This window comes from Cnephaeus nilssonii, assembly GCF_951640355.1.
Source record: "Cnephaeus nilssonii genome assembly, chromosome: 20".
Taxonomy (NCBI): domain Eukaryota; kingdom Metazoa; phylum Chordata; class Mammalia; order Chiroptera; family Vespertilionidae; genus Cnephaeus; species Cnephaeus nilssonii.
Window position 1 is genome coordinate 33095168 of NC_137091.1, and position 24983 is coordinate 33120150.

General features: G+C 43.5%; 1 protein-coding gene across 7 annotated transcripts in view; it reads right to left on the bottom strand.

Annotated features, from left to right (window-relative positions):
- Nucleotides 1–24983, bottom strand: part of ANKRD11 (ankyrin repeat domain containing 11) — a 248442-nt gene that overhangs the window by 155810 nt on the left and 67649 nt on the right. For 6 of the 7 annotated variants that reach the window (XM_079800360.1, XM_079800356.1, XM_079800354.1 and 3 more), the window contains exon 2: nucleotides 7580–7663. The gene's annotated coding sequence lies outside the window, so the exon portion shown is untranslated. Of the gene's footprint in view, nucleotides 1–7579; nucleotides 7664–15211; nucleotides 15325–24983 lie in introns of those variants that run through there. The other variant, XM_079800358.1, reaches the window with a different exon arrangement.

Genomic DNA, 24983 nt, shown 5'->3' on the forward strand with positions numbered 1-24983 from the left:
CAGCCCTGGATGGTGTTGTTCAGTGGTTAGAGTGTCGGCCTATGCACCAAAGGTGCGGGTTTAATTCCTGGTCAAGGACATGTACCTGGATTGCAGGTTTGCTCCCTGACCCTAGCTGGGGTGTGTGCAGAAGGCAACAAGTCAATGTATCTATCTCACACCTCTCTCTCTCTCTCTCTCTCTCTCTCTCTCGCTCTCGCTCTCGCTCTCGCTCTCGCTCTCGCTCTCTCTCCCCCCTTCCCTCTTCTTCCCCTCCCACTCCTTCCCTCCCTCTCTCCCACTCTCTCTCTGAAAAGCAATGGAAAAAAGATCCTCAGGTGAGAAAAGGAGGGGGGTTGGGAGGAATGCAGAGGACTGAATAGACACTTCTCCAAAGAGAACATACAGATGGCCAACAGACATGAAAAGTTGCTCAACATCGCCCTAACCAGTTTGGCTCAGTGAATAGAGCTTTGGCCTGCGGACTGAAAGGTCCCAGGTTCGATTCCGGTCAAGGGCATGCATGTACCTTGGTGGCGGGCACATCCCCAGTAGGAGGTGTGCAGGAGGCAGCTGATGGATGTTTCTTTCTCATCGATGTTTCTAACTCTCTATCCCTCTCCCTTCCTCTCTGTAAAAATCAATAAAATATATTTAAAAAAAATAAAACCACAATGAGATATCACCTGACACCTGTTAGAATAACTATCATCAATAAGTCAACAAAGTATTGGCAAGGATGTAGAGAAATTGGAACCCTTGTGCACTGTTGAGAATGTAGACTGGTGCAGCCACTATGGAAAACATTAAAAATGGAACTGCCTGATGACCCAATGATTCCACTTCTGGGTATCCAAAATTAACTTTATAACAGTTTGCTATTCTGCTATAGGGCAGAATTTAACATAAGATAGGCATATCAAGCCCTGGACGATTTGGTTCAATGGGTAGAGCGTCAGCCTGCAGACCAAAGGGTCCCCAGTTCGATTCCTGTCAAGGGCATATGCCTGGGTTGCGGGCTCGATCCCCAGTAAGGGGCATGCAGGAGGCAGCCAATCAATGATTCTCATCATTGATGTTTCTATCTCTCTCCCCCTTCCTCTCTGAAATCAATAAAAGTATGTTTTTTTAAAAAAAGGTAGGCATATCATGAAACCCAATTGTGTGGGTACAGTCACCCGATCATCACATGATATTTTCATAAGGTCATCTGTCTCTAAAGGTGGCATCTGGTCAGCCACTAAGATGTAATGTTTAGAACTCTGGTTTCCACTAACAAAAAATGAACAAAAATAAATTTTAAACAGAGGTTGACCACCATCAAGGAGATGAAGAAAATGCACAGAGACAGTGGTGGGAATGAATGATCTAGGCACACATATCAAATGTAAAATGCCCCGCCAAGCTGACAATGCCATCAACTGAGCATTTGCTCCCACAGAGACCAGGCACTGAGGGAAAACACTGCCCTCGACTCATCATCCCTCTAGCTCTGCCTTTCTGCCTTCCAAAAATACCCAGGATCCAGACAGTGGCTGCTACCTTCTTCAGATAGGGACAAAGGCCTCAGGGTTTATTTTTTCTAATAAACTATCCATTAACAAAAGGTCAACAAAGTCAAAAGCTTTCAAAGAAAAGTGTCATTTGATTTACAAAGAACCCCTTCTTTACCTCTTTTCTATTGCTGCTCCCACAGGAGCTTCAACCCAGCCTAAGGCAGGGACTCAGAGTTTAAACACAAAGTGGGGAAGGAAGAAGCAGAGCTGTGAAGGAAGAAACGGAGAGGTGTCTCTCTCTCTCTCTCTCTCTCTCTCTCTCTCTCTCTCTCACACACACACACCCCTCCCTCCCTTCCACTCTCTCTTTAAAATAAAAAAATCAATGGAGAACGTATCCTTGGGTAAGGATTAACAAAAATACAAATAAGAACTTATGGAGCCCTGGCCAGTGTGGCTCGGTTGGTTGGGCACTGTCGCATACACCAAAAGGTTGCAGGTTCGATTCCCCGGTAGAGGGCATGGGGGAGGCAGCCGATTGTCTGCTCTCACATCAATGTTTCTTTCTTTCTTTCTCCCACTCCCTTCCTCACTCTCTAAATATCAATAAAAATATTTTTAATAGAAAAGGACTTATGGAGCATCTATTCTAAGTCAGGATACAAGCAAATCTCTTCACCTTCAAATATAAAACATGAAGGAAATCCCTTCAGTAAGCTTTAAAATTTGATGGTATTAAAAAATAAACACTGGCTCCATGAGTGCCCCTGTAATTAACAATGAAAGGAAAATAATAGAAATATTATAACCAACAAATGAGGGATTACAAACAGCCCACAAACCCTTCTCTGTCCCAAGCATGCCTCTCTTCCCTGTGCAGTTGGGGTCACAGAGGCCAGAGGCCCTTAAGAAACTTCTTAAAGGGAAAGAAAAGTCCAACAGCCAGAACTCACAGCACTTAGCCACTTGGGGGACCAGGCGCCCCTTCTGCTCTGACCTGCCTTTCCAAACCCTCTCCCCCGCATGTGAACTCTCCAGCAATTCAAATATCTTGGAATAAGAGGACCAAAGTTCTATTAATCAACAAGGGCTGAGCTAGGAGAGCAAGAGCTTCTGGGGAAAAGTGTTTGAATGCAATTACCAACTTTTATATTAACAAAAAAGATGCACTTAATGAAATCTAATTTAGCTGATATCTAATATTCTGTACTTTATATGCAGTTTAAAAGAATGTAGACAGCCGAAACCGGTTTGGCTCAGTGGATAGAGCGTCGGCCTGCGGACTTGAAAGGTCCCAGGTTCGATTCTGGTCAAGGGCATGTACCTTGGTTGCGGGCACATCCCCAGTGGGGGGTGTGCAAGAGGCAGCTGATCGATGTTTCTCTCTCATCAATGTTTCTAACTCTCTATCCCTCTCTCTTCCCCTCTGTAAAAAATCAATAAAATATATTTTTTAAAAAAAGAATGTAGACAATATTCCCTAGAACCCTAAAATACAATAAAAACTCATTATATTAAAAAGATCAGTAAATTATACTGGCATAATTAGCTATGCATATCTCTCTAATAATGAAGCAAAGTGTGTGTTACCTATTTTTGAATCATAAAAAAACTTCTTTGTTAAAAAGACAAATGAATTAGCATTAGGACATACATGCTCCTAACAACCTACAAATCCAACCCAACCAGCTGCCTAGACCATGGCAACTGCATATGCCCTGACCAGGAAGGCACCTAATGGCCAATTAGTAACCTGGGATGGTGGTAGGATCAGGAAGAATGGCTAGTCCTACCATACAAGCTAGTACAGAGACCTGCCTAGGGAAAGCTTCTCTCTGCTTCAATATCAGATGGCAAGACATTCTCTGTCAGGAGGAGCACCAAGGACTGGACTCTCTCCCCTACTCCCTGCCCCCTCCAACCTTGGTGCTCAGGCAGGATGTGGTTCTGTTACTAATAATACTTCCAGTCCTCTAAGTTGACAGGGATGCAGGGTCAAGCATCAGAGGTGCAAACCTCTCTACAGTGAGCACAGGCTGGTCAAAGTGCACTGGCCAGTATTGCCTCCAGGGACACTGAGAGTCTATGCACATCACTCTTCTGCATGCCTTGCAAATTCAACATTTCAGCACGTCAAAAAGTGATCAATTTTCTATTTTATGTTTGTAATCCTCACCCAAGGACATGCTTACTGGTTTTAGAGAGAAGGGGTGTGTGTGTGGGGGGGGGGGGGGTCGTCCGGATATCAATGTGAGAGAGAAACATTGATCAGTTAGTTGCCTTCCCCTACGCTTCCCAATTGGGGATTGATCCCACAAACTAGGTATGTGCCCTGATCAGGAAATCGAACCCGCAACCTTTTGGTGTAGGGGACAACAATCCAACCAACCGAAGCACACCAGCCAGTATTTTAAGTAGAGATGTGCAATTAAAAATATTAACCATTAAATCTAAGCCTCCATTCATATAAACAACACTGCCTTTATTATCCTAACATGCCACTTTCAGAAACCATTTTGTTTTTTAAAATGTAATTCAAAATTCCTGATTCAGCCCTAACCGGTCTGGCTCAGTGGATAGAGCGTCGGCCTGAGGACTCAAGGGTCCCGGGTTCGATTCCAGTCAAGGGCATGTACCTTGGTTGCGGGCACATCCCCAGTAGGAGGTGTGCAGGAGGCAGCTGATCGATGTTTCTCTCTCATCGATGTTTCTAGCTCTCTATCCCTCTCCCTTCCTCTCTGTAAAAAATCAATAAAATATATTTAAAAAAAATTCCTGATTCACAGTAAGTGTAAATGTAACATTCACATTCCACCTAGGTTGTCAGTCAGTGCTTGGAAACAATTCTCATCAGCCGCATGGCCTCACTCACTTTGACTCTCATATCTACATCCATCTAAACCTGGTGAAATGTGTGTCATCAAGAGATTTTTCAATCTCATCACTTCTCTGGAAAGGCCTTGACCAAGGTATTACCAAGAAAGATGTTAACAAAGTGAGAACTCTAACAACTGTCAGCTGAAACTAGAGTTTTATGCTAGAGTTTTTAAAAAATCTAATTATTTTAAATTTTACATTTTCATGGAGCTCTATTTTCATAAAGTGTCACATAATCTCTAAAGAAATCTTTCAAATGGGTATCACCACTGCTACTTCATAGGGTTAAAGACAAAGGCCCAAGATCATAGAGCTAGTATCAGATTCCACAGACTCCTGTAACCCACCATAGCCATGCCTAGAATATTTCAGAGCAGAACCAATCCAGAATCTACCCAAAAATCACTAAAGGTTCTTTAACAAGACTACCTTCCCAAAAGAGTGATTTGAATCTGATCTAAATGGCTCATTTTCTACCTTAAATGGTCAAAATGAAAGTAAAAATAATGAATAATATAAACAACAATGAAAAATTATTAGAGAGCCTGCAAAATAATTGTGTTTTTTAACCATTTGCCTGCCATAGCCTCTATAGACCAACTTTAAAATCATTTTTCGTGAGATTTTCAACTGAAAATATTTAACACCCGGATTGTGAGTAATGGATTGTGAGTAATTGTGCCGTGCCGGCACAGCTATGGCTGAACCTGAGAGGGGGCGGTGAAGGATTTAGAAAAGATAAGAGATAAGCGAATAAAGCTGGGGCTAGGTGGGACGATGCTTCTCTGATGGAGAGACAGCGCCACAGCCTGCAAGCTGAGTCTTTATTTTATAGCCAGTTTCCATGAGGCAAAGTAAGGGCGTGGTCAAGATGTTTACAATGTTCTGGAATCTACTCAATTACATGCACCTCCTACAGCCTACATCACTTAGCCGCGTGGGACCACAGGTTCGGACCATAAGGTCAAGCTTACAACTATAGCCTTTGGCTATAATTGTGCTGGGAGGGCTTTGCCCTCCAAGCTAGGACTTTGCATGTGACTTTGCCGCGAGAGGACCATGCCCGCTCATTAGTCCAAGGCTTGAACCTGTCCAAACACTGTAGCCACTCTCCACAAGTAATATATTTATTTTTATAATATTCATTGCAAATTGATTTTTTTAAATTAAATTTAAAATCGTGGCGTGTGGGGATGGTTTCTGTTTTGGATGCATGGCAGTTAACTGGTTAAATTCTGCCTTTTGATGCCAGGAAAGGTCATAAAGGGTCTACAGCCCTTGAGCCCTGGCCCCTGCTCTCACACATTAGGGCCATTGCCTATCTGCTGGGCAGTCACAACAGCACCTCATGTTACTACGAATCTTTATCTTTATTCAATTCAAACACTGCAGATTATTAACTGCATATTTATGGTTCACTACAGTGTTAAATGGCATTAGACACCTTGGACTATTACTGTAGTATGGTCAAAAAGCCAATCCTTCAAATGTCAGAAAAACCTTCTAAACATTAACATATCCATTGCTCTCAATCCACCCAACCAATTAGGGCAACCCAACAATCTTTCAGCAAAGAGTTGCTATAATTGTTTTCTTTTAATCAGGAATCACCAAATACTTATTAAAAATCTAATTTAAGCAGCATTTTGTTTTTCCTTGTTACAAATTAAGGCCAGTATTATAGTTTCCAAAGACAGAGCTCAGCCTCTAGGCATGGGTCTCTCGTGGACCTAGTCTCTCAATGGCTGACCCAATGCCTAAGACAACCAACCTGAGTCCACATGCACAACCTGGGAATGCCTGGGAAGCATTCCCAGGGTGTCACAAAGCCTATCACATCCCACCCGGTCACCAACACCCCCACTGGCCAGGATGGCTTCTAACTGCTAACCACTCTACAGATTAAGAGGAGACAATTCTAGGCCTACTCTCAGAGACACTGAAATATCTTTTCCATCAAACCTTATTGCAATTACCAAAAGAAAGAAAGAAAAAATACCTGTCAAGTCAAGGAAAGCACCCAGGTGCATTTCAAAGTGGCCCGATTCACTGATGGCTGATATAAAGGACAAGTTCTGTTAGATTAAGAACACTAGCCCAGTTGGCGTCGCTCAGTGGTTGAGCATCGAACTATGAACTAGGAGGTCATGGTTCGATTCTCGGTCAGGGAACATGCCCGGGTTGAGGGCTCAATCCCCTGTGTGGGGTGTGCAGGAGGCAGTCGATCAATGATTCTCTCTCATCATTGATATTTCTATCTCTCCCTTCCACTCTGAAATCAATAAAAATATATTTTTTAAGATTTTAAAAAAAGAACATTTGCCAAGACAGTAGCAGGAAAGATTTCCTTCATGTCTGCTAGGAACAATGACACAAAATAAATGATATACTTTTGAACTGTTTGCTTAAAAAACACTAACACCAGCCATGGTATGAAAAACTAAAATGAGCTAAGTTTCCTTTCCAATTGTTATCAATCCACATATCAAAGGAAATAAAGCATATGCCAATGTGACACATTTCCCAAGGAAGGGCTTTGTTTAGAAGCAACAGATGTTAGGTCAGACCCGAGACCAGAGTCTTTAAGGAAGCAGCTGCCCCTCCTCTCAAACTTCCAGGAATACCATGGAGTAGTTACCAAGACTACCCAGAAGCTACTGGCTGCCTAGACACACAGGACACCAGATGAAACCACAGCCAGGCCTCACGGCTTCCCCCAGGACAGAAGCAACAATTCTCAGACTAGAAAAGTTCTCCTCTTCGTGCAAAGTGTTAATGCAAGATGCATAGAGCACAAGACTAACACAGTGAGTGAGCAAGCACAGGGTCCCGATAGCCTCCAGACTACTTGGGGATGGAATAAGAAAAAGGAAGTTGAGAAGAAACAAACTTCCTTCAGGCCCGGATACCAACCTGTTTAATTTTTCCAAAGAATTCCTCACTGGGACACCATGGATGCTGTTTATTAACTCCACACAGCTCATTACCACTATTCTGAAACACTTTCATCAAAGTGAAATCCAGAACAAAATTCAAAACACTTAGCAAAAACTCTATCAAGCCCAATAAGTCACCTTGGAGACTGAACCATTATTTTTGACACTCCTTTTTACAAACCAATGAAAATACACACACACACACACACACACACACACACACACACACACACACAGAAAAGAAAATAAACACACACAAACTGATGAGAGGCAATGCAATAAAATATTTACCGATTCCATAGCTGAAAGTTGATGTTGATAAGGACTGTATATTAAATCCAATAGAGGTGTGTCCAGAGCAGCGCAGTGTATATTCTGAAACAAGAGAATAAAAAATTAGCAGAAAGTAATAATTTCTACTTCAGTTCTATTTACAATTTGTCTCTACATTTGGAGAAGCCATTTATTCTATTACTGTCTTGCTTCATTTCACTTAACACCAGACAAGCAAAAAGTTTGTAAGATGTTTGTCTGATTTGGGGTTATAAAGGGAAGTGAAGCCCAGGAAAGAGGATCACACCTGATGATTTGTTTTAGGATACTATTCAAATGGAAATCTCTATTCTCAGTAATTTTTCCTGGAAAGCAATACCCAGGAAGGCCAAGCTGAAGAAAGAACACTCAGGTGGGCCTGTTATTCTCCCAAGAGATGGGACCTCAGGACTGGGGCTTGGGTGATTCACAGACTTTTCTCTTTACAAGGAGTTTGATAGAAATCTCACAATTATTAAACCTTTGCCAAAGTTATATATTTTGCAAGCTTCCTCTCAAACTCAGAATACATCCAAACTCTCCCTTTGGTTCACAAAACCCCAATGGCCCACCTCTCTCCACCTCCCACAGCCTCCTAATACACTGCCTCCACTACTACCCCATCCCCAACTCCACTTTCCTGTTCTGTATAGCCTCAATCTGGACACTTCCCTCTCAACACTGCCCACATTCTCTCTTCCATTTTTGGTCTGTGTCTGTGCTCACTGGTCCCTCTCGGCAGGACATTCCTGACCACCCTTAAAACTATCCCTCAGTCTCTCCCTCAATCTACTTATGGGTCCATTATCAAAGACAAAGGACCATAATTCAAACCAATGTGCTTCCGATGAATCCAATTCAGAAATGTGATTCAAGCCTCCTATCATGCATTTCAGTTCCTCCCAACACAACCAAGGACAAGCAGGAAGATCAGGGCAACCCCAGGAGGGTCTGAACATTTTGTAAATGTGATTAAGAAATGTTGTCTGGACTGGCTGATGTGACTCAGAGGTTGAGCATCGACCCATGAACCACGAAGTCACCAGTTCGATTTCCGGTCAGTGCAGATGCCTGGGTTGTGGGTTGATCCAACCCCAGGGAGGGGCATCCAGGAGGCAGCTGATGGATGTTTCTTTCTATCCCTCTCCCTTCCTCTGTCTCTAATAAATCAATAAAAACATATGTTTAAAATGTGTTACTATGATTTATTTTTAAAAAAATAAACGGCCCTAGCCGGTTTTGCTCAGTGGATAGAGCATTGACCTGCAGACGGAAGGGTCCCAGGTTCGATTATGGTCAAGGGCACATACCTTGGTTGCAGGCTCCTCCCAGGCCCAGGCCCTGGTCAGGGCTTGTGCAGGAGGAACCAATCAATGTGTTTCTCTCACATCTATATTCTCTCTCTCTTCAACTCTCTCTAAAAATCAATAGAAAAATATCCTCAGGTAAGGATTGTTTTTTTTAAATGTTGTCGGGGGTGGGGGGGTTAGTATCTGAATACTGTGGCAAGAACACAGTGCTGAGGCTCATGGAGCAGAGGCTCCTTCCAATTCATTCCTAACAGAGGTAGTCCACATGTAAACAATCTCTTTATTAATTACTAAACTACAACCATACATTCTTATAATAAAAGGCTAGTATGCAAATTGACCAAAGGGTGGAACAACCAGTCGCTATGATGCGCACTGACCACCAGGGGGCACTCAATGCAGGAGCTGCCCCCTGGTGGTTAGTGCGCTGCCACAGGGGGAGCAGCGCTCAGCCAGAAGCTGGGCTCATGGCTGGCGAGCGCAGCGGAGGTGATGGGAGCCTCTCCCGCCTCCGTGGCAGCGGGAAGGATGCCCAACTGATGGCTCCCGGACTGTGAGAGGGCGCAGGCTGGGCTGAGGAACAGCCTCCCACCCCTCCAGTGCACGAATTTTGTGCACCAAGCCTCTAGTATCAACATAATCAAATCTCAAATACCATTAACAGTGAATGAAAAAAACAGGTCTCAGAGGAATATACTAAATATATCTGTGTCTTTCAAAAGTATAGGAAACTTAAAATACTTGACTTAATATACATACAGTAAAATGTCAGTGAAAAGCAAATCATCATAAAATACAAAATTCAAAATAATGCTTCTTCTTGTGGGTAGGAGATAGACACCAACTGGGAAGTGCACCAGAAGTTTCAACAATATTGCTAAAGCAGGGTTGGCTGGAACACAGGGTATAAAGAACTGGTTTTCATATTTATACCATTACTAGAGGCCCAGCGCACGATTCAATCGTGCGGGTAGGGTCCCTAGGCCTAGCCTCCTGCGATCAGGGCCATCTTCTGCCTGTTCGCCAGTCCCCAGGCCCAATGCTGCCTCCGCTGCCGCCACTGAGCTGCCAGGCTGTTGGGATCACCAGCTCATCCCCAGCCGCTGCCGCTGCTGCTGGGGCTTGAGGCGCTGACGAAGGGGAGCACGGCAGGGGATCTGGGTGCGGACAACCGGCTCCCCGCCTCCGATGGCAGCGGAGCTGGGTGTCCAGGGTGTCCGAGACAGCCCCCCATCAGCGGCCGCCAATCCAGCCGTTGAGAGGCGGGGGGGGGGGGGAGTCCCGCGCCTCTCAATGGCCGGATATGCCACCCCGAGTCCCGCCCCCCAGCCTCCCACCATCCAATCATGGGCGTAGCGGAGTGATGGTTATTTGCATATTGCCTTTTTATTATGAAGGATAACCCCTGTACCTCACATGATATACTTACTAGCTATAGTCTTCAAAAATTCCAACAGTACCAGAAGCTGCACACTCCTTACCCCCTCTAATGCCCTGACAGAGAGTGGAGAGGAAAACAAAGCCAGGTCCCTAAATTGAACAACTGGTCCTATAATTCCATTTGTGATTAATTAAAATCATTTATTTCTATCATTTACAACTAAGAATTTAATGGTATACAGACAACTAAAAACTTTATTTTCATTCATCAAATATTTTTACATTAAGATGTAGCAATTTCAACAATTTTAAGGTAAACTGAAAGTTTACTATCAAAAAAGAACAAATTACAAAATATACAATCTTGCAAAATAACTATGAGAAACAGATTTTATTTAGAAGCCTCTCAAACTTCCTATACACAAGAAACCAAATAAATCAAGTAACCACTATAGCCTGGACATCTGACACAATAATATTGCCAGTAAGAAAGGAAGAAATCATACTACCGTTTCATGAAAAAAATTAATTCAATAAAAATGTATCACCTCCCAGGACAGCTTTGAGATCTTTAACAATAAAACAAACCAGTATTAATTTAAAAAAAAAAAATACCATTCATGCCAATTTTCCATAATCCCACCCAAAAATCAGCTCTCTTCTATCTCCAAACACATCAAAAGTGCAGAATCAGGCAGGGAAACACACAGACAGGAGACAGGGAGAAGGTTCTCAGGACGTGGGATTCCCAGGCCCGGCACTCACAGTGGTTTCCTGACCTTACAGGTGTGTGTGTTTTGCAAAAATGAAGTGAGATTTTTCTGTCCTTCTATTTCTGTATAGGGCTTTTCAAAGCTGGCATTAACCTCAAGGACTATTAAAAATTAATATGGAAAAGCAGCTTCCAGTCACCACAACTCACTTTTAGTGAAAAGCAACATGTCATTAAGTTTTTCAATTTTCCAATAAAAACAGTAATGAGCAATAGAGTGTATAATGAATGTCTACAATAAAAATACAGCAAATAATATCTACTAATACAACTGAAGAAAACTTGAGGCCCTTGTAATCCATGGTTTCTCCAACTCAGCACCACTGATATTTTTGGCCAGACTATTCCCTGTTGACCTGCCACTGGCAGGTGTTGAGCAGCACCCCAGCCTCTACCCACTAGCTGCCAGGAGTGATCCCCCACAATGTGACAACCAGAATATCTACAGACACTGTCACGTGTCCCCTGGGAGCAAAATCATCTAGGTCAGTGGTTCTCAACCTTTCTAATGCCGCGACCCTTTAATACAGTTCCGCATGTTGTGGTGACCACCAACCATAAAATTATTTTCGTTGCTACTTCATAACTGTAATTTTGCTACTGTTATGAATCGCAATGTAAATATCTGTGTTTTCTGATGGTCTTAGGCGACCCACAGGTTGAGAACCACTGCTGGGGGAGGGGGGGCCTGCTGCGGGGGGGGGGGGGGGGGGGGAGGCGGGGGGGAATGCGCCTCCACTGGCACCAGCCTTGCCTGGCTTGGTGCCAGCCTGCTTGCCAGCCAGCACAAACCCCACCTTCGCCCACTCGCTGGCCACCCCCGCCCCCTGCTGGCACCCACCTTGGCTGGCCTGGGGCCTGCGGGCAGTTCCTACATTGAGCGTCTGCCCCCTGGTGGTCAGTGCGCAGCATAGCAACCAGTCGTTCCATATTTGCATATTAACCTTTCATTGTATAGGATATATACAGGCAGTCCTCGGGTTACATCAGACTCAACGTAAGTCGTTTCGTGGTTACGTGGCCATCTCCCATCCTATCTAATAAAAGGAGGAATATGCTAATTGACCATCACACCCTCATAAAGATGTTGAAGCCCACAACCAATAAGGAGAGAATATGTTAATTGACTGCCACGCCCTCAAATATGACGGCGCCCAGTACCCTCAGCCCCGCCAGGGCAGCAGGCGCACGGCATGGCCAGGCCCTCCCCCAGGCGGGTCCAGCCACTCCGCACGCCTACCTCCAGAGTCCCCCAGTCCCCTCAGTCCCCCAGCTGCCCAGGGCCAGCCTGAGGTGCAGGCAAGCCTCAGATGGCAGCTGCCCAGCCGCCTAAGGCCGGCCCAAGACACAGGCAAGCCTCAGATGTCGGCTGCCCAGCCAACACCCGAGGCTCAGGAGAGCCTCGGATGTCGGCTGCACAGCCGCCCAGGGTGACTTGAGGCTCAGGTAACCAGGGCTGGCTGAGGCTTGCGCTGCCAGCAGTGGCAGCAGCAGAAGTGTGATGAGGGTGTTGCCTTCCCCTGATCGCCTGGTCGCATCCTGCCCCTGAGGGGTCCTGGACTATGAGAGGGGGCAAGCTGGGGTGAGGGACCCACCTCCAGTGCATGAATTTCCATGCACCGGGTCTCGTTTATTTATTTAAAGAAAAAAAAGCTACGTCATTTTGACGTATGTACATATGTGCTTTATATTTTTTATTATTTATTTACTAGCAGCCCGTTTGCACGAAGATTCGGGCAATACACCTTCATTCACCTGGCTGCTTGTACCAGTTTTCTGCCAGCACCAGGGACCCAGGCCTTGGCTGTGGCCACAGCCTTCTGCCTTCTTTCAGGGTCGGGGCTTGGCCCCGGGCAGCGGCCTTGGGCTCGGCTGCACCCCAGCCTCCCTGCTACGGATCACAGGACCCGACCCCCGATGGTTGCAGCAAGAGAAAAACAGTTAGTTACTTACAAGGGAACACCCATACGATTATCAGCTGATTTCTCAACAGAAACTATGCAGGCCAGACGGGAATGGCAAGAAATATTCAAAGTGATGAATAGCAAAAACCTACAATCAAGACTACTCTACCCAGCAAAGTTATCATTCAGAATTGAAGGGCAGATAAAGAGCTTCACAGATAAGAAAAAGCTAAAGGAATTCATCACCACCAAACCAGTATTACATGAAATGCTGAAAGGTATTATTTAAAAGGAGTAAAAAGAAGAAAAAAGTAAAGATAAAAATTATGAACAACAAATACATACCTATCAACAAGTGAATCTAAAAGTCAAGTGAATTAAAAATCTGAAGAACAGAATAGACTGATGAACATAATAGAATCAGGGGCATAGAATGGGAGTGGACTGATAATTCTCAGGGGAAGGGGGTGTCTGTGTGGGGGGTACGGGAAGAGACTGGACAATATCATACACCTATGGATAAGGATAGCGAGGGGGGGAGGTAAGGGCAGAGGAAAGGGTGGGAACTGGGAGGAGGGGAGATATGAGGGGGGGGAGGAGAAACAATTGTAATAATCTGAACAATAAAGATTTATTAACAATGAAAAAAAAGGATTAAGCTGAGCATATAAAGCCAACACCAAAAAGTTACACTTACATTTATTCCACTTATATGACATTCTCATGTGACAAAATTTTAGAAATTAAGGACAAATTGGTGGTGTCAGGTTAGGTACAAGGGTGAGGAGATGAGCCAGAAGCAACAGGAGGCCTGGCCAAGTGGTTAAGTTAGTTGAAGCGTCATCCCATACACCAAAAGGTAGCAGGCTCGATTCCCAGCCAGGGCACAAACCTAGGTTGCAGGTTCGATCTCCAGTCAGAGAGCGTGCAAGAGGCAACCAATCAATGTTTCTCTCTCTCTCTCTCATTGATGTTTCTCTCTTTTATCCTCTTCCCCTCTCTCTCTCTCTCTCTCTCTCTCTCTCTCACACACACACACACACACACACACACACACACACACACACACACATATCCTCGAGTGAGGATTAAAAAAGAAAGGGGAAAAAAGCAACAGGAGAGGTCCTCATGGTGATGATGGATAAAGGGGCCTGGATATGTGATAAAACCACACACACTCAGCATGAGTGAAACTGGGGTGATAAAAATATGATTCAGAGATTGTATCGCTGTATATATCATGATTGTGACGTTTACTATAGTTCTGCAAAATGTTACCACTGGAAGAAAATGGGCAAAGTAGACTAATCTCAATTTTTAAAAGCGTCTAATATTAGCAACTTCATATGGCATTCATTTTATCATCACAACAATACCATAAGCTAGATATCTTTATTATCCCCACTTTACAGATGAGAAATCTGAAGCCCTGAGAGGGTGAGAAACTTAGCCAAGGTCCCACTTTAAATGGTGTGGCCAGGATTCAAATCCAGGCTGGCTGGCTCCAAAGCCTACACTCACAACCACCCTCTCTCTTGAAACTGAAAATGTAAAATACGACCATGCATGCTATTCTCAGTACAGCTTTGAAAATCTCTTTAGCCCAGCTGGTGTGGCTCAGTGGTTGAGCATCAACCAATGAACCAAGAGGTCACCATATCAATTCCCAGGTCAGGACACATGCCCAGGTTGCAGGCTCGATCCCCAGTAGAGGATGTGCAAGAGGCAGCCAAACAATGTTTCTATCTCTCTACCCTTCTCCCTTCCTCTCCAAAATCAATAAAAACATATATTTTTTAAAATCTCCTTAAAATGTAACCTTAGAGGACTTCAGTGGACACTGTTTAAAGACCACTAATCTAGCCTCAACTGAATCACAGAAAGCTACAACAGACTAAATTCTATCTGCACATGAACCATAAAACATTCCTCCCCTGACAGTGTCCAGAGCCCATAATTCGAGAGTCTCACTCTGCTGTGGGAGTGGAGAGGGTACCACCTGTCATCTTTAGTCAGGGCTATTATCCTTACCTTGATCAACTTCCAAGGAAACAAAAGTTGTGAGGGTGTGTTTTTGTTTTGTTGTTGTTTTTATGGGGAGTGCAGTGTATTTGTATTGTGGTTTCAGATGGGTGCTATTTGTTAAAAGTTTTCTTCATTTGCCAAAGCCGGTTTGGCTCAGTGGATAGAGCGTCGGCCTGCGGACTCAAGGGTCCCGGGTTCGATTCCGGTCAAGGGCATGTACCTTGGTTGCGGGCACGTCCCCAGTGGGGGGTGTGCAGGAGGCAGCTGATCGATGTTTCTCTCTCATCGATGTTTCTAGCTCTCTATCCCTCTCTCTTCCTCTCTGTGAAAAATCAATAAAATATATTTAAAAATAAAAAGCTTTCTTCATTTGATTTGAATGAGCAAGAAGGCTCAAGGGAATAAAGCAACTAAGCAAACTTTAACAATAATGTGAGGTAGGAAAGAAGCTGGAGGGAAAACAAATGCTCCTCATACAGCTTCTTTCTTCAGTTCAAATGCTTCTTTTTCACTTCAAGACAAAGCAAAAAAGAAACAGAAAATTAATGTTTCAAGACAATTCTCTTAATACACAGGATTGGGGAACCTTTTTCCTCTAAGGGCCATTTAGATATTTATAACATTATTCACTTAATGTAAATTTATATTGCTATGAAAAAAAGCTCCTAGATTTATTGAATTTCAAGTCCCAACTGTGATTTCCTTGTCAGAGCCACCAAGTGATTTATCTGGCCTTATACAGCCCCTGGGTCAGATGTTCCCCACCCCTGCCTTAACAGAAGAAAGTGCAAAGTGAATAGATGCAGAATGAACACAGAGAGGGAATGATGTGGCACAACTGCCCCCACTTTCTCAGACAATTGTGCTGAGAGTAATCAAACACGAAAGCGCTTTGGCCAGTGTGGCTCACTGATCACAGCATGGGTCCATGAACCAAAGGGTCACAGGTTCGATTCCTGATCAAGGGCACATACCTGAGTTGCAGGTTCAATCCCTGGCCCCACGTGTAGAGAGGTAACCAATTGATGTATCTCTCTATCTCCTCCTCCCTCCCTCCTTTCCACTAAAAAAATCAATGAAAAATATATCCTCCAGTGAGGATTTAAAAAAAGGCCCACATACCACAAGCCCTGAGGGAAGCTCCAGTCTAAAGTGAAGTTTCATGCTCATGCTACCAAATCCAGGGAGAAGACAGAAAATGGGCTTTTTAAATAAATAGCTATAAAGAAAAAAAAAAGGGGGGGGGGACAGGAAATTCCTGAAAACTAGAGGATAAAAACATGAACTCAAAAGGGGCTGCAAGCTAACTGTGAAAACAGGCCTCTGTTTAACAAAAGACAGGCTGGTAACCAGTGTCCTGACTCCATAACATTAGGAAGGCAATCCACAATTCTTTTTTTTTTTAATTTATCTTTATTGTTGAAAGTATTATAGATGCCCCCCTTTGTTCCCCATTGAAGTGCTCCACCTTGCACCTGACACCACCACCCCCAGGCCTTCACCACACTATTGTGATATCCACAATTGTTAAGTTTACAGGTTCCCTGACTCCCTAACTCACCCTCAATATAAAAGTCCACAATAAGGAACAGTTTAGACATCACACACTTGAAATCCTGATTAACAGGCATAAAATGGCTATTCCTGGGCTCTAAATCAGGAAATAGATTACCAATATCAGCTCTTAGCCATAATACTTTTAAAATTCCAAATCACTATCACACTCTAAGGGCAAGACTCAAAAGAAAACATGAACAGCCTTCCCAGTGTGGCTTGGTGATTGAGCATCGACCTATGCACAGAAGGTCAGGGTTCAATTCCTAGTCAGGGCATATGCCTGGGTTGTGGTCTCAATTCCCAGTACAAGGCGTGAAGGAAGTAGCCAATCAATAATTCTCTCATCATTGATGTTTCCCTCTCTCTCCCTTCCTCTCTCTGAAATCAATAAAAATATATTTAAGAGAAAAGAAAGAAAACATGAATATGCTGTGATCTGTCCATCTTTAAGTGCACTGTTGGCCTCACCATTTTATGATCAGGGTCATGGGCCCTGGAAACACACAAGATAACAGAAATCAGTGCTGGGGCTATTTAACTTCATTAGTGTGAAGTACCTACAGAACAACTGCTTATTTATTTGCAACCTCTGACAACACTCATCTGTTTTATTTCTTACAAAATGAATAACTCAAGGAGGATAGACTACAGGACACTGGATAACCAGTCTGTCTTTTGTTAAGAGAATCAGACACAGCACCATGAAAATACTGTCCTCATTCTACACAAGACTTATTCACAAAATCCATTAAAAGTGCTCTACATTCCCTCCCCCTTGAAAACCCAAGGCAAGACTTGTAGTGACATAGCTTAACAGAAGCAATATACCAACCACACAGGGACACAGTCAGGAAATCAAAACCTATCACCAGTGGGACACAACTGAAGCTTGAACTGAACTGGTTGTCCAACTAGAACACTTAACATAAAAAAAGGATGTAAAACCCTAAAGAATCTATACAAAACTATTAGAGCTAATAAATGAGTACAGCACAGCAAGGTTGCAGGATACAAGATAAATATACCAAAAAATCAGTTGTATTTCTATACACTAGCAATAAACAACCTAAAAAGGAAATTAAGAAAAAAATACACCATTTACAATAGCATAAAAAAGAATACGATATTTAGGAATAAGTTTAACCAAAGACATGCAAGACTTGCACACTGAAAACTACAAAACAGGGCTGAAAAAAAAATTACAGAAGACCTAAGAAAATGGGGGAAATGCTGTGTTCATGGGTAGAAGACTTAATATTAAGATAGCAATTCTCCCCAAAGAGATCTACAGAATCAATGAGATTCCAACTGCCTTTTTTCCAAAACTGGACAAGTGATCTTAAAATCCATGTGGAATTGCCTTTAAATATCTTCTATACTACACCTTACATAACTATAAAAATTTTCCTAAGACTTTTTTAAAACAGACAACGAAGACATAGCTGAAATGTCTAGTACTTGTGTGTTTCCATCTTTCTCCTAAAAGGGTGACTATTTATAAGTACAGGCAGGGGAGGTTGGGGAAGTCTCAGATTATTAATATATTTTTTAATTTAACTTTATTTTATAATCCGTAACACCCCTTTAGTTCTAAAAGTTTAGAATTCTTCAATATCCAACATAAAACATTGTTTCACATTACTTTCCCTAAGAGCAGCTGAGAGAGAAAAGAGCTGCTGAAGTCCCATGCATTCCTCATAAAAGGTCTGTACTCAGACTTACTCCAACTCTAGCTGTGAGCTCCAGCTCTGAGGCAGCAGCTCAAAAGATGCCAGAAACATATGGAGAGGAACTATATTGTCTGACATGAGGGCAAGGGCTGGAGGGGCAGCTTTCTCACAGACAGAAGTGCTGGCTAATGGCATTGTTCCCTTGCTGAGCCCTCCCCGCTCCCCCACAAAACCAGCAGGTGGTTGCCATATCTGAATGCCCATCAACACTGTTCACCCTGCCCTGGTGATTGCCTGAGACACTCATTGCTCCACCCAACTTTTGGGCCCCACCCAAGCCTTTTCCAGTGGCTCATGCGGCTGTCTTGGCTCATGCTGCCAACATTCCTAAAACCTCTCAAACATGCAGCATCTCGCCTCCGTACCACCTCTTCCTAAGCCACCCCAGGCCCAACACTAGCAGCAGCGAGCCTCAGTTCACAGCCTGGCCTCTCCAGGCGCCTCCAAGCCTAGAACAAGTGGCAGCCTTCTACATATAGCTTTGTAGCTCATGCCAGGTGGTCCCCAACAAGGCACAGGCAATGGCTGACCTTGACCTGCAACTCCTGGGAAGCCCCTCCTGGGAAACCCCAAAGCCAGTGAACCAGTGGACTATGCTGAAGCACCACCCAACCACCTCCACACGCAACACATTCAAGAGGCAGATTTAGCGGGCATCAGAGCCCTGCTGAAGTAAGTCCTGCTCTGTGGGGTTGGTCCCTGCAGAGCATATTCTCTATGGTGGTCAGGCCAATCCTCACAGCTGATCGGCTGGGGGTAAATCGCTCCCATGACATGCCAACAGCAATCAAGCCTAAACTACCAGAGGAGGGTGCACACAGCTCTCACAGGTGACCAGGTACTCTGTGCCTCTGGTGCCTACAAGACACCTATTACATAAGACCACTCTACCAAATCTGGGAGACGTAGCAGCTCTACCAAATACATAGAAACAAACACAGGAAGGAAGCCAAAATGAAGAGACAAAGAAACATGTCCCAAATGAAAGAACAGAACAAAACTGCAGGAAAAAACAAAAACAAAACAAAAAAACTAAACTAAATGGAGATAAGTAATATACCAGATGCAAAATTCAAAACACTGGTTACCCGGCCGTGTGGCTGGCTCAGTGGTCAAGCGTCAACCCATATACCAAGAAGTTGCTGGTTTGATTCCCAGTCAGGGCACATGCCTGGGTTGTGAGCTCCATCCCCTGTACAGGGTGTGCAGGAGGCAGCTGATTGATGTTTATATTTTTCTCTTCTCACTTCCTTTCTCTTTAAATCAACTTTAAAAAAACAACCCACTAATTATAAAGGTGTTCAAATGAACTTAGGGGTAGAGTAGAGGAACTTACTGTGAACTTCAAAGAAGAAATGGGAAACATAAAAATGGAGATTAAAAAACCATGAAAAAGAACTAGTCAGAAATAAGGATTACATTATAGAGCAGTGATGGGCAACCTTTTGAGCTTGGTGTGTCAAACTTCGCCAAAAAACTGAGCATAACTCGGGTAGTGTGTCACTTTGAGGAAAAAACATTATTTCACAAATGTTTCATCCTCAGGAGCAGCAAATGTTTCATCCTCGGCATGCGGCCGCCTCAGCGGCCATGTGTCATCAGAAATGGCTATGCGTGTCAGTGCTGAAACGCGTGTCATAGGTTCGCCATCACTGTTATAGAGGAATCAACAGTAGAGTACATGAAGCAGAGGATCAAATCAGCAACTTGGAAGATAAAGAGTTAGAAATATCAATGAGAGAGAAACATCGATCAGCTGCCTCCTGCACACCTTCTACTGGGTATGTGCCCACAACCAAGGTACATGCCCTTGACCGAAATCGAACATGGGACCTTTCAGTCCGCAGGCTGACTCTCTATCCACTGAGCCAAACTGGTCAGGGCAAGAAATCAATATTTTAAACATTTTGCAGATTTTTCTCTTAAGGCCCTCTTCTCTTTTTTTGGCATCTTAAGGAGTTGTTCTTCCTGTTTTCTCCACTGTCTGATCATACACTCAGTGGGAGGAGGTCCAAATTGTCTCTCTGAAGCTCTATTTCCATGCTCTTTTGCATGGCTGATTACATTTAGTTTGAATTTTGCAGATAAGACAATTGCTTACCGGTATTTATCTTTTTGTTTTTTGACATCTTTATGGGCTCGGAACACTTAGGTCCCTGTTGCATCTGCACACTCTCCACCTCCACCTCCAATTACTAAGGCATCAGCAGACATCAGTAACAATAAGGCTCGTGATTGGAGGAAGCCTGTTTGACAAGGTATGGGCAGCTACGCACCCGTGCTGGCTCCCTCCTTGGCTGAGTTCCATGTATAAGATGCCCCTCGATTTTCAGTCTAACGATTTTAGAAAAACATAATGTCTTATACATGGAAAAATACAGTAGTTTAAGGAGCCTCTGGGACAATTTCAAGTGTCCCAATATTTGCATTATTGGGGGTGCCAGGAAACAAGATGAACCCAAAAACAACTCACATCAAGACACATCATAATTAAAATGCCAAAGGTTAGCCCTATCCAGTTTGGCTCAGTGGATAGAGCATCAGCCTGAAGGGTCCAGGGTTCAATGCCATTCAAGGGCACATGCCCGGGTTGCAGGTTCGATCTCCAGTAGGGGGCGTACAGGAGCCAGCCAATCAATTATTCTCTCATCATTGATGTTTCAATCTGTCTCTGTCTCTCTCCCTCTCCCTTCCTCTCTCTGAAATCAATAAATATTTAGCCCTAACCAATTTGGCTTAGTGGATAGAGCATTGGCCTGCGGACTGAGGGGTCCCAGGTTCGAATACGGTCAGGGGCATGTACCTTGGTTGCGGGCACATCCCCAGTAGGTGTGCAGGAGGCAGCTGATCAATGTTTCTCTCTCATCAATGTTTCTAACTCTCTGTCCCTCTTCCTTCCTCTCTGTAAAATATCAATAAAATATATTTTTAAAAGATTGTGATCTAACATAATCGAAACTGAAGTATTAAAAATAATGATAAAAAAATAAATATTTAAAAAGTAAATAAAATGCCAAAGGTTAAAAACAAAGAGAGAATCTTAAAAGCAGCAAGAGAAAAGCAGTCAGTTTCCTACAAGAGAGCTCCGATAAGGTGTCAGCTAATTTTTCAACAGAAACTTTTGTAGACCAAAGTGATGAAAAACAAGGATCTATAACAAAGATTACTCTGCTCGGCAAAGATATCATTTAGAATTGAAGAACAAAGAGTTTCCCAGAGAAGAAAAAACTAAAGTTCATCACCACCAAACCAGTATCACAAAAAATGTTAAAGGGTCTTCTTTAAGAAGAAGAAAAAAATATTTAAAATATGAATAAAATGGCAAATACATATCTATCAACAATTACTTTCAATGCAAATGGATTAAGTGCTCCAATTAAAAGGCATATAGTGGCTGAATGGATTGCAAAACAAGACCCTTACATATGCTGTCTACAAGAGACTCAATTCAAATGGAAAGACACACACCAACTGAAAGAAATGGACAAAGATATTTCATGAAAATGGAAAAAGCAAACAAAAAAGGCTGGGGCAGCAATACTTATACCAGACAAAATAGACTTTATAACAGAGGCTATAACAAGAGACAAAGAAGGACTCAGAAATTCTACTTCTGGGTATTTCTCCAAAGAAACCCAAAACACTGAATCAGAGAGATATACTAGGCATGCTTCGTTATGTCTATTGCAGCATTATTAACAAGAGGCCCAGCGTGCAAAATCGCGCCGTAGTTCGCCACCCTGCCACACTCGCCCACCCACCTGCAGCTGCTCGCAGCATATGAACTCTCTTCAGGGTGCTGGGAGGGAGTTTCCAATCCAACTCCTTTTCCTCTAATGGTTTTCCTGCCCCTCCGCCCTTTCCCTATGCTGGTGAAGAGAGCTTCTGGCTGATCGCCCCTCAAGGGCTCATCAGGGGAAAGAGCCTTTGACCTTGGCTATAAAAGCACCTGTCTAATCACTGAGCTTATTAGGCCACCCAGAGTCCAGATGCATAACTTAATTCAAATAAACATTTTTGGGGTGTCTGTGAAAATTTAGATCTCTGATACTGAGAGGAAAAAACTATTGCTTTAAAATAATGACAACACCTATTTCAAATATTGTAATGAAAGTATGAAAAAAAAAGTCATATAAAAAGGCTGCAAAGAATAAACCAAGATGGCGGCATAGGTAAACACCTGAACTTGCTGCCTCGCACAACTTCAAAACTACAACTAAAAGACAAAACGGACATCATCCAGAACCACAGGAAGGCTGGCTAAGTGGAAATTCTACAACTAGAAAGGAAGAGAAAAGCACACCGAGACTCAGAGGAGCTGCGGAAGTAAAGTGCAGAGGTACGGAGGTGCACGCGCAGAGGGCTGGCAACTGAGTACGCAGCTAGCTTTTTCAATCCGGAAGGAGACACAAGCTCGCTACTGCTCTGAACTCCAGTTCCGGGCGAGATCCTGGGGACCCAGAATCATACGGGGAGAAACTGGACTGTCTGGCAGCGGGCGAAACTCGAGGGTGGCTTTCTCTCAGAGGTGCTTGCAGCGATTACCAAGGGACACTGAGACCCGGGGGGCCTCTTAGGGCAGGGCTGACGGGAAGCCATTGCTGTTTGCTCCGCCCTGAGACCCTGCCCCATCCAAGCTGTGCGCAGAGGCTTTTGCATATGAATGGCCTGGTCCCTTGAAATCTAAACTTACCTAACAAATTGCAGCTGAGTCAGAGAGACCCAGAACGTCCAAAAGAAGGCCCAAGGCCCCACAGCAGCTTGCATTGCTTCACAGCTGGGCCTCATCTGGGCACCTCTAAAACCCAAACAAAGAAGAGGAATCTGCAGATCTCTCCATAACTCCTGCTGGGTGGCCTCAGGCAGAGGCTAAATTAGCACCTCCTTGGAGATCCAAGAGCCAGTGTACCCAGGGGTCAGATTAGGACCATCCAGATTACAACTTCTCAGATCCATAAGGGACACACTCGGGGCAGACTCAGTGAGCACCAAAGCCCCACTGAAGCAAGTCTTGCCTCATAAGGGTGTCTTCAGCACAGAAGTTCTCCCATCGAAGACACAGCTGATCCTCACAGCCAAATGGCCTGGAGGTCAATTCCTCCCAGTGATACCAACAACAATCAAGACTTAAATACAAGGCTGTGCACACAGCCCACAAAGGGGTGCACCAAGAGTGCACCTCAGGTAACTGGGGAGGCTGAGCCACTGGGCCCTATAGGACACCTAGCACACAAAGCCACTCTATCAACTCAGGGAAGCAGCCAAAATGCAGAGACAAAGAAACAGGTCACAAATGAAAGAAATGGAGGAAAACAAATTACTGGATATAGAGTTCAAAACCACGGTTATAAGGTTTTTCAAGAATTTTCTAGAAAAGGCCGATAAATTTAGCCAGACCCTCGAGGATATAAAAAAGGACCAACTAGAAATTAAGCATACACTGACTGAAATAAAAAATGATATACAGAGACCCAACAGCAGACTAGAGGATCACAAGAATCAAGTCAAAGTTTTGAAATATAAAGAAGCAAAAATCACTCAACCGGGAAAGCAAAAAGAAAAAAGAATCCAAAAAGTTGAAGATAGTGTAAGGAGCCTCTGGGACAACTTCAAGCGTACCAATATCCAAATTATGGGGGTGCCAGAAGAAGAGAGAGAGCAAGATACTGAAAACCTATTTGAAGAAATAATGACCGAAAACTTCACCTAGCTGGTGAAAGAAATAGACTTACAAGTCCAAGAAGCACAGAGAACCCCAAACAAAAGGAATCCAAAGAGGACCACACCAAGACACATCATAATTAAAATGCCAAGAGCAAAAGACAAAGAGAGAATATTAAAAGCAGCAAGAGAAAAACAGTTAATTACCTACAAGAGAGCACCCATACGATTGTCAGCTGATTTCTCAACAGAAACTACGCAGGCCAGATGGGAGTGGCAAGACATAGTCAAAGTAATGAACAGCAAGAACCTACAACGAAGATTACTCTACCCAGCAAAGCTATCATTCAGAATTGAAGGTCCAATAAAGAGCTTCACAGATAAGAAAAAGCTAAAGGAGTTCATCACCGACAAACCAGTATTATATGAAATGCTGAAAGGTATTCTTTAAGAAGAGGAAGAAGAAAAAGGTAAAGATAAAAATTATGGACAACAAATACATATCTATCAACAAGTGAATCTAAATATCAAGTGAATAAAAAAATCTGATGAACAGAATAAACTGGTGAATATAATAGAATCAGGGACATAGAAAGGGAATGGACTGAAAATTCTCGGGGGGAAAGGGGTGTGGGGAGTGCGGGAAGAGACTGGACAAAAATCGTACACCTATGGATGAGGATGGGGGGGCGGGTAAGGGCAGAGGATGGGGTGGGAACCAGGTGGAGGGGAGCTATGGGGGTGAAAAAGAGGAACAATTGTAATAATCTGAACAATAAAGACTTATTTAAAAAAACCAAAAATAAATAAAATTCCCTCTACATAAAAAAAAGGGGGGGGCTGCAAAAATGTTATTTTACTTTGAAGACAGTAATAACTGAAAATAACAGGTTTCTTTTAGGCCACATCCTTAAAAGGTAGCTGCTTTTTTTTTTTATGTCTTAGGCCTATACAAAAGTCTTTGAAGACCCCCTGACCCTGCCTTCTGAAGATTTCAGGTTAACACGTTTGTCTTAAAAACTGTGAGGTGCCTAATTTTTAAAA